We start from the raw sequence: 9,576 nt of genomic DNA on the forward strand, positions 1-9,576 counted from the left end.
CCTTTGCAAAGTGCTTTATACATGTTATCATATTTGATCTCTGGGCTATTAAATGATACCCTCATATCATCTTTTTGTTTTCTGATGATTGTTTAAAGATAATATATTTTAAAGCTGGAAGGAACCTTATCTATCATTTATTTGTATGATCATTTGATCATAGATTTTGAGTTGAAAGTTAAAATTCAGAGATGATCTAATCTATCCCATTTTTTAAACATGAAGAAACTGAGTCAAGGAATATTTAAATGGCTTTCCTAGGTTACAGAAATGACTAAATAATTTGACTTCAAGTCTTACTACAATTTACCTTTCAAGTTGAGGGAGTTGAGTTCCAAAGCAGTCAAGTAACTAATTTTTCCCAGAGTATAATGTCATGTCATTAAATAAAATATCAACATTTTGAATATAAAACAACTGGGAAAATTATGCTATTAATTGGAGAAATAATGGAATAAGAATGAACAGCAATTATGGGGAAATGCAGTGAATTGAATTTTGTATATGTTAGTTTTTACATGGTGGTATATCATCTTGGGAGAGATAATTTTGACACACACAACAACTTCAGTAAAATGATGAGGCTGAGTAGCTATATTGTTGGGCTAAGGCTGCTGCATATTCCTAGTTTATGTATGAGTTGGTTATACATATAATTTTACAGACCATTTTAGTGATTTTTTTTCATTTTTAGCATATGATGCTTGATCACTCTAGTGCTAACTGAAAAAGTACATAGGGTGAGAGTAATATCAGGTCAGAACACAAGGCAATGCTGGCCTGAACTAGCAAAACTGAAATTAATGGGTTTTGATCAATCAAGTTTTAGAATACATTTTAATTTAATTAATTTAATTTTAAATTGACTTCATTTCTCAGCAAAATTCTTAAGAGTTCAGTTAATTAACTATGTTCCAAATTTATGAGCTGATGATAATTGGATGGGGGATTTCTTCTCTGCTCTAAATTGCATTTTTTTCCTTTTAAAAATCCTGATTTTAAAGCCTAAGAAAAAGCTACTAGCTGACTGAAAATATTAACTTTAGAAAGAAAACATAATATTAAGTAATGTTGTAAGAATTACATTCATTGACTTGATAGAAACCAAAATAAGTGGAAATGGAATTGTTATTACAGTGGCCTAGAATCCACAAAAACTAGAGCAGTTTTAAGTTTTGGAGAGTGAAAAAAATGTTTAATAATAATGTTACAAAAGAGGGTGAGGTAAGGCTCACTGGATTTATTTTAATGAATTTTTTTCTCCTTTCGTCCCTCCCTTTCTTCGTCCCTCCCTCTCTCTCTCTCTCTCTCTCTCTCTCTCTCTCTCTCTCTCTCTCTCTCTCTCTCTTTCTTTCTTTCTCTCTTTCTTTCTCTCATTCTTTCTCTCTCTCTCTCTTTGTTTGTTTGTCTGTCTGTTTGTTTCTTTTTCTTTCTCTCTCTTTCTAAAATGTACCTACTCAAAAATATCTCTTGCTTATATAATAGATATCTTTTAACAAAACCAATAATAGATATTAAACTATATTTTAAAAACATATTCTTGAAACTCAATAATCCTGGGTATTTTTTGGGGGGGGACTTGTTAACTGCTCTAATCATATTAGTAATATGAAACTTCAGTAACTGTTTCTGTGTTATATGTGCTTTATCATTTACTTTCAAATCTTTTAAATTAGATTAGGTGTTAAATTTGATAAGAGGAGAGAATTGTGGCTGTGTGTATATGTGTATATATGTATACAGTATTACCTATATTTTCAGAAATTTCTCAAAGAAATGAATCTGAAAAAAAATATACATTCACAGCAAAGTTAATTCTTCATATTTACAGAATATTTTGATGGTAACAAGAAAACATATGAAACACCTCTAAGTTATTAAATTTATGAAAAGATGGCATCAAAGCTCATTGAGGTTGTATGAATTATATCAAAATAAGGACATAGCAAATTTCTGTTTATTTCATTTCTGTGAACAGTTACATATTTATTAGTTTTCAAGATACTTTTAAAAGACATGTAGACACATAGCCTATTTTAACTGTTTGAAAATATTTTAAGTTTTTAAAGTTGGCTTTCATTATAAAAAATCTGATAATAGTTGAATGCATTTAACACTTAGTTATTGAACTAATATAATAGGAAAAATGTAAAATACTAATTTGAATCCCTAGTGCCAAATTTAGTGCCCAGTCCCTAAAAGGTGTTTAATTTTTCATTGATGATATGGATAATATATAAAAATAAGTAATGAGATTTCTACATATATATATATATATATGTTTTTATAACTAACACCTACACCCCTCTCAGTCACACACAAATACACCTCCATCCCAAGTAAAAATGTATGTATTTCCAGTATTCAAACTAAATATTTATATAAAGTCTACATCTAAGCTTTTTTGTTGTCAATGCTGAGAAAAAAAGACATTTTAAATAATCTGTGAACTAGATAAACATCTATTAACAATCAACACTCCTTCCTTCCTTCCTTCCTTCCTTCCTTCCTTCCTTCCTTCCTTCCTTCCTTCTTTCCTTCCTTCCTTCCTTCTTTCCTTCCTCCTTCTGTGTACTTCCTTGCCATTATCTTTTTTTCCCATTCTTTCTTTCATAGAATCAGTAGCCCATTTTACCTATTTTGTAAACCCTTGCCTTCTATCTCAGGATCAACTCTAAGGCAAAAGAGTCACAAAGCTAGGCAAATGCGGTTGAGTGACTTGCCCAAGGTCACATGATTTTGAAGTATCTAAGGTGACATTTGAACTCAAGCCCTCCAGATTCATATCTGCACTGTATGCACAGAAATGCCCAGCTGTCCCAACCACACTTTACTTAAAAGATGTTCTTTCATGAAATTGTAATCACTAAATAAAAGTTATGTGATATATAATTTTAACAACTACATTACAAAGTGAAACATAAAAACTTACCTTTATAATTACTTTCAAACCCAAGAAAATATTCCCTTCATGAAACTCCATAAATATTATGATCATTTCTTGAGCAAATTGTACATGCAATATAAATATAAAAAGTTCAGGGGAAAATCTACAAAAAATGGGTTTGAAGTGAGTCTTCAGAGGCTAGGAAGTATAGATGAAGAGAGAGAGCCTTCTAAGAATTGGGGAGAGTTAGTGAAAAGGAACAGAGTTGGGAATTATCATGTCAGTGTCATAAAAGTATAATGTGGGAGGAATTATAAGGCCAGACTAGCTGGATGATTGTGTCTTTGACTTAAAGTATAAGAAATGTAGAAAAGCAGGAAAAACCCAGTCTTTGAAAAACTTTAAATGCTACACAAAAATTTGAAATTTGATTCTATGTAAAATATAGAGTCACTGAGCTTCAATGACTATATACATAACATCTTCAGATATGTTTTTAAGATAAATAATTTTGCCACCTAAGTGAAACATAGACTAGAGAGTTGAGGCTGCTGAGGTAGGGAGAGCAATTAGCAAGCTTTTATATATAATCTAATCAAGATAGGATGATGCTGTGAATGAATATAGCAACTCTCTTAGTGTAGAGAAGTGGACATAATGTTTTAAATGTAGAAATGAAAGGACTTGGCAAAAGAGCAAGATAATAAAATAGTTGAGCCTGTTTGCATAAGAAAACAATGATCACCACATGGCAATATGAAAGTTGGGAAAAGACAAAGGTTTTGGGTAAAAAATTAGTTCTAATTAGGACATGCTGAGTATGAGATATCTGCCTGAGCAATCAAATTCAATATTTCCAAAAGGCAATTTGAGATGTGAGATTGAATGTCAACAAAGAGAAGTTAGAGCTAGGTAAATAGATTTAAGAATCATCTTTTTAGATATAGTAATTGATCCATGGAAGCTGATGAAATCACTAAATGAAAAGTGTAGGAAGAAAAGAGAAAGTCAAAGACAGGGCATTTGACCACAGAGCACAATCTAAATGAATATTCAACAAAGAATATCAAGAAGGAAAAATCTTGATGGATATGAGGAAAACCAGTAAAATAATTTCACAAAACCTTAAAAGTATTTAACAGGAGAGGGTGATCAACAGTGGCAAAACCTGCAAAGAGATCAAGTAGGATAAAGCTTGAGAAATGGCCATCTATTTGGCAATTAAGAGATCACTGGTAATTTTAGGCAGAATAGATTGGTTGAATGATAAGCTTAGAAATCAGAATGCAGAGTGTTAGAGAGAGTTTTGCTAGAGAAAGATCAAAGTTTGGTGAGAGGCAAAATGACAAAGGTGGCAATCTTCTGTAGAAGACAGGAAGGAGCCGGATCAAAAGTGCACCTAGATATTTTTGCCTTGGGAAGATAAGGACCATCTCTTTATGTGCATCAAGGTCAAAGAGGGGTAATCCTAGGGGAACATGGGGTTGTGAATCATGTAAATGATGGGAGTTGAGAATGAGGGGAACAAAGAGAATTCACAGATAATGATATCAATATTTTCCATTGATTGTGAGACAAGTATAGGCCATAGGCTGGATTTGAAATGAGGTCTTCTTGAATGAGGCCAGTATTTCATCTACTATGACACATTGCCTTTCAAAGACATATTTAGACTTCCTGAATAAAGATTATATGATAAATGTACTGAAAAAAGAGATTATGATCCCATTATATTCTACTCTTTTCACATCATTAATGTAATCTTGTATTCAATTCTTTACAATATATATTTTAGGTGTGAAGTAATAACTCAAAGTAAATTCAGAGGAAGACAACTGGATGATTGAACAGATTGGGATGAGCCAATTGAAAGAACTGGATATAAATATCCTGAAAAAAGGTTGTGGGAATTTTAACAGGCATTCCAATATTTGATGGCCCAAGTATAAACCAGGTATATTTCATCTGAGAAGAATGAAGCAGGCACAATACAAAGTAGTAAAAAAAAACTACTAAATTTGATCAGATGACATTAACTTAATTCACATTTCTATTACTTAGTATCTGTGTTTCTGTGGAAAATCAATTTTATAACTGTGAATCTCAATTTCCTCATATGAAAATAAAAGTGTTGAAGTAGATCATCTAAAGACATTTCCAGCTACAAATCTCTATGACTAAAAATTTCAGAGAAGCAAATTTCAGATTCATATATAGGGGTTGAATTGAAAGTAAAGTTCTTAATAATCTTACAGAATCTTAATCCAAGCCTTGCTGCAGTCTGTGGGCTTTCCTCAAGGCTCCATCCTAGATACTTTTCTACATAATCTCATAAGATCCCATGGGTTCAATGATTATCTTTATGTAGATGGTTATCAGATCTATTTATTCAGTCTTAATTAATCTCTTTCCTGAGTTCCAGTCTCTTATTACCAACTGAAATTTGAAAACCTTAAAGTATTCTGGCAGGTTTCTCAAATTCCACCTGTACAAAACAGAATTCATTATCTCCTCTGCTCCAAACCCTTACCTTTTCCACAGCTTTTCTAATACTATTGAAAGTATCACCATTCTTCCAATCACACAGATTTAAAACACCATTTTCATCCTCAATCCTGTCGTCTTCCCACCCCCATTCAATAAACTCTCGTATCTCCCTATAACTTCCAGGATTAAATATTAACTACTCAGTCATTTGAAAGTCTTTATTATTAGGCCCCAACTTACTTTCCCAGTCTTCCTGAACTCTATTCACTCTACCCCAATCTATTTTATAATTGAGTGACATTGATCTCCTTGCTCTTCTTCCCACAAAACATTCTATCTCCAGACTCAGGAATTTTCACTGGTTGTTCCCCATGCCTAAATTCTCCCATTACTCATTTCTGCCTCATGGATTCACCAACTTTCTTCAAATCCCAACTCAATTGTACCTTTTGGAAAAAGCCTTTCTTTTTTTCCACTTAGTGTCTGATTATCTTCCCTTTATTGTTTTTAAATTATTCTGTTTATATCTTGTTTGTATTTTATTGTTTTCACCCCCCCATTATACTGTGAACTCCTTGAAGACAAGGACTATGTCTTTCCTTTCTTTGTTTTCTCTCCATTCAGTACAGTGCCTGGCACATAGTAAACTCTTAATCAATCTTAATCAATGCTTATTGACCAACTAGCTGATTCAATTCTTCTCACACACCCTTCTCACATATCAAATCTGTTGCCAAATATTGTCATTTATTGCTCTTTAATTTCCATTTACACTGTATATACCTTACAAAATAATTAATGATTTTGAAGTTGTCTTCAGTATTTGAATGAACTACTTCCTTCATGGCAGCAACATTTTTGCCTTTCTTTGTACCCTCATTTCTTAGGGTTGGTTGGAATGGCTGACAACAGTGTCCAAAGTGCTATATGCTATCTCAGGATGTTGTGGGTTCCCATTATGGAGGTCTTCAAGGAAAGGTCATATCACCACTTCTAGGTAAGTTTAATATTTATAAGAAACTCCCTCTAGCAATTCAGGTGGGTAAATTCTCCACAATTCAGGAGCTTAGAGAGCTGTCTAAAGCTATGAGAGTTTTAATGAGTTGTCAAAGTCACATAACCAGTATGTATTAGATGCAGGACCTGAACCAATTGCTTCTAGTACATGAAGTCAGCTTTCTAGACACTCTGCTATGCTATCATCCTATATATATATATATATATATATATATATATATATATATATATATATATATATATATATATATATATATATATATATATATATATATATATATATATAATCAGGGCCAAGAATTCTAGTTTTAACTGAAAACTATTGACCTATGTAATTTAAATAATATCATAAATTAAGATAGAAAATAAGATAAACTGTAGTTACCATTCAATCTCAGTACTTTAGTTCAAGTGCAAAGGATATTTAAAACATGATCAATGGCTTGAAAACAAAGAGCAATGGAATAACTTCATAATAAGACTTTAAGTTATATTACTCCCCATTCATTCTGGGAACAGAGAGTAAATTTCATCTATATGACTTTATCTCATTGACCCTGTCCCAAAAGGTTAACTTTACATCCAAGAATTCTTCCATAGAATTTAACATGTTACTAAGCCTTATCATAATGTTTTCAAAGCTCTGGGGCAGGAGAGAATAAGGAACAGTTCTGTAAAGCTTTAGTGGATTAAGTAAAGTCAAATACAATTTAATCTCAATTTAGATGTGTGTCTTTACCACAGGCATAGGTAGGTGTTCGAGAATTAGCCTAACTTTTCTTAAGTCTGTGATTTTTTGTAGAAATATACATGAAATAGATCTTACCTCAAGGAAATTGTGCTTTGGTATTGTTGCATCTTTGTGCTTTACAAATATTTTCATTATATGTATATATATATATATATATGAATATATAGGAACATGATTATACTCACTATGAAAAACAATAGAATAACAATTTTCTGAATGTAGAGGACGAAAAATGACTTTAAAAAGGGAAGGCATGGTAAATTTTTTTTTTGGTGAGGAAAAACTCTAAAACTATTGAATTTTGATCCTAAACAAGTCTATACATATATGTATATGTATATGCATATGTGTATATACATGCACATACATATATTCCTATGTAGACCTTGGTTTATTTTTTTATTTTGGCATATATATGAATATAATATAACCAAAATAGATCACAAGGACCTTCCAAACATTCTTGAAAGATATAACCAAAAAGTTTAAGAATTTTGACTTCAGAGATTTATCAATATTCCTCTAAACAGAGACACCTGTTGTATCTACACAGAAGAATAATATTTACTTAGAGTCTTTAACTATAGATTTTTAGTATTTAAAATTATATGTCAACTAGTAGTACTCTGTGCTCCTTCACTGTTTATGCCATTGCAGAAATCAGTGTAATGAAGAATCTTCAAAGACTTCCTCTTACCTTTCAAGTAATATGTAAACTCCATTTTTTGTCTTAATGCATCAGTACCTAGTCTTGAAGTTTCTTGCAATCTCTTCTCTATATGCATACTATAAAATCTCCATCCGACCTTAAACTTGGACTCTCTACCTTTTAACCCCCAACCCTGATACATTACATTTTAGCTTAATTTTATAGTCTCTTCTTCATAGCCTACTCCCACAATATCCTCCTCTTCTATCTTCCCCCATTTTTTTGTCCTTTCCCATTGGAACATGAGCTTCTTGAGAGCAAAGAATATCTTACTAGCTTGTATTTTTCTCAGAATTTAGCATGGTATGAGGAACACAGTACTTAATAAATACTATCTATGAATCTATATATGTATCTACCTACCTGCTTACCTATCTATCATATTTGTCACCTGTCTCTTTGTCTGTCTATCTATCTATCTATCTATCTATCTATCTATCTATCTATCTATCTATCTATCATCAATTTATTCATGCCAGTCATTCAAGGCCCCACATATCTTGGGGAAACACTATTCCTCTCTACACATTCTATTATCAAGTAAAATTTGAACAGACTATATTCTCTGATAGTTTTGTGCCTTTGCTTAGATTGTTTTGGAACATCCTCTCCACTGACTCACTCCCAGTTACTATATTTCTGTTTAGACTTTAAAGATTTACTCAGATTATATTGTCTCTGTGTTGCTTGTCCTAATATCCCTAGTAGATAATGGCCTTCCTGTTTATAACTACTTCAGACTTTGATTTTATAATTCTAATGAATGTAAATAGGTATATATATATATATATATATGTATATATATACAATTATGCATACATAACTACTATATGTTTTTAAATATCTCATATATCTAGTATAATAGAGAGTTATAAAATCATTTAACAGATAAGTATATAAAATTATTTTTGCTTTATGTCTTTTCCTTTTCTTATGTGAAAATATTCTTGATGTCTGTGAACTATGGCTTATCTAATGTTCCCCAGCACCAAGTAAATTGTTATGAACACATTCGGAGCTTGATAAATATTGATGCATTATTTTTATATAGTTTTATTGAGTACAAAATGTTTTGTTTCTCTAAAGCTATTTTGATTTGTTATTTCCATGTAATGTATATTCCTATATGTGTATATTCATAAAAACATATATATATATACTTGCACTTATGAGGAGAAACTATATAAAAGGATATTTTATCAAAGAATATTACTATTCTCCCAGGTCCTTTACAGATGCTAATACGTATATTATTGTGAGGAGATCATGGATGACATACCAAGAAGGCATACAAGTGGCAAGGGGTCACATCAGGCAATTTTTTTCTCCCAGATATTGAGCTTTACTTCTCTACATTCCTTTTTGGCCTATAGTAAATAGATGTGATAACTCTATCTTAAAGGTTGGATACAAGAAGCATATCCTGGTGAGAGTCAGAACTCTCTTTATCTTGTCTTATATCTTATTGCTGTTACTGGGCAGTTTTATTGAGACCAACCTTGAAGGGGAACACAGGAATTCAATTGACATGACCAGTCCTCTTCTCAGCAATAAGGGTGTCTAGATTAGAAGAGCCTTGCATATTTGCATACATTCAAAAGTGAAGTTCACTAACCTGTTCAGGATACTGAGACCCTTGCATATCTTTCCTAGATGAAATGGACTGCCTTTGGTTTTTGGAACATTGGAATTTTCCTTTACAGAGGGGTTGGGGTCAGTGGTCAA

At 31.9% G+C, this 9,576-nt stretch overlaps 1 long non-coding RNA gene across 2 annotated transcripts in view; it reads left to right on the forward strand.

Annotated features, from left to right (window-relative positions):
• LOC103093955 (uncharacterized) overlaps nucleotides 1–9,576 on the forward strand; it is a 102,420-nt gene that overhangs the window by 80,732 nt on the left and 12,112 nt on the right. The window contains exons 3-4 of one of the 2 annotated variants that reach the window (XR_008917756.1): nucleotides 4,683–4,841; nucleotides 6,262–6,371. This is a non-coding gene — a long non-coding RNA (uncharacterized LOC103093955). The remainder of the gene's footprint in view (nucleotides 1–4,682; nucleotides 4,842–6,261; nucleotides 6,372–9,576) is intronic. The other variant, XR_464272.3, reaches the window with a different exon arrangement.

This window comes from Monodelphis domestica, chromosome 3 (assembly GCF_027887165.1).
Source record: "Monodelphis domestica isolate mMonDom1 chromosome 3, mMonDom1.pri, whole genome shotgun sequence".
Classification (NCBI taxonomy): Eukaryota; Metazoa; Chordata; class Mammalia; order Didelphimorphia; family Didelphidae; genus Monodelphis; species Monodelphis domestica.